The sequence below is a fragment of the Coturnix japonica genome, chromosome 9 (genome assembly GCF_054131305.1).
Source record: "Coturnix japonica strain WE chromosome 9, WE-NBRP24, whole genome shotgun sequence".
NCBI lineage: Eukaryota > Metazoa > Chordata > Aves > Galliformes > Phasianidae > Coturnix > Coturnix japonica.
The window spans coordinates 2593372-2597832 of NC_140671.1; positions in this window are offsets into that span (position 1 = coordinate 2593372).

Genomic DNA, 4461 nt, shown 5'->3' on the forward strand with positions numbered 1-4461 from the left:
GAAGCTTTCTTCAATTACATTACAGTGAAGATAAAAATGTGTTGATAAAAATCAGTGTTGTTCCATTGAAGTCCTTAGAGCAGTGATGATATTTGAGCAGAATGCAACTATGAATTACATCTGTTCAGGAAAGTTGGCTACACATGGAAGCCCGGCTTCTTTCTGCACACACAGGTACACAATGAGAAAATGTTATGTGCAGAAAAGAATAAGAATTTTCACTTTGTTTGTGTTTGTTTCTTTGCTTTAACTCCGTATTTTCTCATTTTAATACATCTTTCAAAGTTATAAGACATCATAACCTTTGAGATATTACATACTCTATTCTAATGATCTGAGAGAGCTCTGTTTAAACAATACAATTACTCTTATGTGAATCCTGACTGTTTTCATCACTTTTGTATCTTTTAATTTCATTTCTGTGGCCCATATTTTCAGTGGAGCACTGTGTGAGTATAAAACTGGAGACATTTCTTTTGAAGAAAATGGAAGTTATTCCTAATGTGTCCTGGCTACGCTGACATCAGATTTTAATTCTATGTTGATTCTGAGTAATTCTGATCACTCCTTTTTTTTTTTTTTCTTCTTTCTCTCCTCTTCCCTTTTCATAATATTTTTTTAAGTTATTTTCTTTAAGCATCTCTGTATGTTGGCTTTGTTTTAAGAACAGTGCAGTCACTTCTGAATGACAGGCAGCACAGATGGAGTTCTTTCCATTTTCTTTCCTCTTTTACCCCTTGATGTGCCTTCTGCAGTTAAAATAATATATTTTCCTCTTACGTAATATTATGCTCTTCTTAAACCAATATGCACAATAATAAAGCACAAGCAACTTGACTGGCTGTCAGTGACATTTAAGGCCAGAAGCGTGACTGCACTATGTAAAATACGCCTTTTCTTTTCACTGCATTTTCTATCTTATTACTTTTCTCGTATTGTAAACACTTTTGAAATATATATGCTGATTTGTTAACCAAATATCATTGCCCTTTGATATGCTGAGCCATCAATACATGTAGCAGACCACGGCACCTGTAAGAAGCTACAAATCTGTTTGAGGGGTGACAGATCATCAGCAGCTTACTGACACCTGATCCTTGCCTCAGCATTTACTGATTATTTATCTCACAGATGGTAAATGTCAGTTCTATGGACATATTCCACTGTGTGCTGTGTAAGGGGGAGAGGCACCTGGCCTCTCATCCAGCTCCTTCTCTCTAATCAGTTAATGTGAAGGTAAAACAAAGCCAGACTTCTGCCTAGCTCTCATACTTCCATAATCAGCTGATTCAGACCAGGAGTCGAAAGTGTAACTCTTCTGAGACCTGGTTGAATTTAAGCCAGGCTAACAGACACAGCACAGAAGTGACTTTTTAGTTTTCTTAAGGAAGAAGTCAGCCCCATTTGATACCCGGTCTCATAATTTGGAGGCTCAGTCTTTGAGATTTGTTGAGCAGGTAGCTGAGTAATGTAAGAATAAAAATACTTACTGGGCTCCTGTTTTCAAATTCATTTTCTTTAGATCATTGTACTATGAAGAACTCCAGGTTTTCCAGGTGATGAGTTGCCATATGCTTGGATTTGTTGCTTTAATTAACAGTCAGATTGGTACTTTTGTGAAGTTTATTTCCTTAATTTCCTCCTTCTCTCTTTGATCCGGGTTTGAAAGTAGGAAAATAGAGACAGACAGTGATAGATTTGACAGCTGATCCATTGCTCTACAAGAAAATGATACAGTGATGGACCTTCACTAATAAGAATTCAGAAAGTATTAATGTCACCTTCAATCTAACAAATGTTTGACCTTTATTATGGTATTACAGAAATGATAGCTGCTCATACTCACTCTTCAATTTTAAATGCATACTGAAAAATGTTTAAATGTAGAAAGCCCACAGATTGAAGGCAAGTTCAAGAAATTGCTTCTGACTTCGGGCATTTTCATTAATTGATCAATGACAGAATAAGCCGGTTGGTGCCGAAGGTGGCAATCTAAGGAACTGAAAATCCTGTTCATCAAAATACATAGCAGGTTTTTCCTTCTTTGGGATTCTATGTGATAGGACTGAAGATTTTCATAGGTATAGTGACATTCCCTGTTCTGGGAAGAAAGCCAGAAGTTTAATCCCATTTTCTAAGTGATTGGGGCCAAATTTTATTCCCAGAAAATTAAAAGAGAATTCAGTGATGGAGTTTGAAAGGGAATTGACCTCTATCTAATATAATTCAGGATAACTTACTAAAACTGTTTCTTCTTTTCCACTATTGTACTGCCCATGCAAATATGCACATTGGGTTTCAGAATCAGGTGGAGGGAAAAGCAGCTAAATGAAGATTGAAATTCCAGTTATGTTGACTTTATGCTTAATTTATATTGCCCCTAAAAACAACAATGCACAAGTTCATGAACTTATAGAAAAAATATTGCAGGAAGGACCATATTTACTAAAAAGGATGTGCTGAATAAAAGAAATAGCTTGAAAAGCCCAATGCCTTAATCTCATTAGCTGAATATATATAAATTGATCTGAACAAGCAGTGTAGGACTGGAGCTCCAGATGGAATTTATATTCACCCTTCTATTAAAATAGAATGTGGCAAAAAGCCTTAAATCATGCAGCAATTTTAATGTTAAACTGCAATTTTTATAATACTTCATGTAAGTGGTTAATCCTCAACTGTGCAATTCCACCATGCTTTCCTGGTTAAACTCTCTTGGAGCAACTTCTTAAGATTATTAGAACTCATTGTTTTATTGAACTTTTGTGATAAAATATTTCACACCATCAGCCCTTTGTCTGGAATACTCTCCATGGTGAAGTGTAGTTGTACTGCCTGAGCAGCTTTGCCTGTGACAAATTTCTCATTACATATGGAGTCATTCATACTTAGCAGGTAACTATTTAACAAATTCGTATCACATATAAGTATATGGATTAAGTTAATGCACAGTCAATATTGTCATAATGAATGAATCCTTTAATGAATAAGCAACACTCATTCTTTCAGATTAGGATTTTGAAAGTAGTTTTCAGGGATTAACATACTAAATTCCAGCAGTGCTGTGAGGTAATGGGGCACTTAGCTTACTTGTGTACATGTGACAAATCCTGGCTGAGTTTCATCTCTCATATTTAGGTGCAAAGGTGAGTGAAGAGAGAATGAGGATGGGTTTCTCAGGTCTGGGAATGTGCCCATATTCTTGAAGTTTTCATTCCAAGAGGTATTTCTGTTCAATGATGGAACTTTTGGTGAAAACCAGAGGGATCTGTTCCTAATTGATAGAACATCAGAATCTGATGTGGGCAGCCTCTATTTAAAGAAACTGGTCTGAATCAGATACAGCATAAGTTTAAATCCTGGACACTAATTTTTCAGATGGGCTTTTCCTTCTGTCATCTCCTCATACACCAGAACCTTAGAAAGAGCTTTTCTTTGTTGTAATGTACAAAAAAAAAAAAAAAAAAAAAAAAAAAAGCTTTTAAAAGCTTAATTCCCTGAGAATGGAACCATTTGCCAATTAACTTTGTTCATGCTGAATAATGAGGTCCTTTCTAAAGGCTGAGATAGAGTCCTGCTCAGTGACACAGACAATATAATTGGGCCCACAGTAAGAAATGGAGTGTCCATGTGATGCTCAACTTCAAGCATTTGCTTACGTCCTCGCTGAAGTCAGTACTTGTACTAATACGTCTCTTTCTTTAATCACATTTAATTGCTTTGCTGAATGACGTCATATTTTCTAGACACATGGAATAATAGAAGATAATCACTTTGACCTATCGCAACCTTGGGAAAAAAATGTTGGTACTGGGCTGGAAAATGCATTGAAAAAAAAAAAAAGGGGAGAGGGGGAATGGATTTTGAGAAACTTTTTCCTCTATGCTGAATCATCTGGGCAAAACCATGAAAAACATTGACTTTTATTCTCAGGTACATTTGTGTGAGTATGTGAACAGTGGCAGCTGTAACTGCAGTGTAAAACTGAAGTGCAGTTTTGTTAGAGTTTTATTTTTGGTTGTCATTTTTTCCTTGCATATGAAATGTGCCACTGACTATTCGCTTTACGTAAGATCTTATCAATTTAAATCACTGATTTAGATTACTTATGTCTGTGTGCAGTTTAGATATGTAGCCAGAACTGTCTGTGGAATAAATCTGGATATGTTAAAATACACCAGAGTACAGTACAGTCAGGTTGGTAAGTGATATAAGTTCCAAGTTCTTGCTCATTTAACCAGTAAAATTGCATCCACACTAGAAAGATTTCACAGCTATAATTATGTTTTTGGATTAATTAAAGCAGTAAAACTTTCTAATGCAGATGAGCCCTTGTTCATCTCATTTCTCCACTTCCAGCACACAGTCTATTGAATTTGGAGTGGAATTTAGACACCCTTATTGTGTCATTTTGCATACATCCTAGTTGAGTTCCTAATGGCTTCACCCACTCTTGTGTTA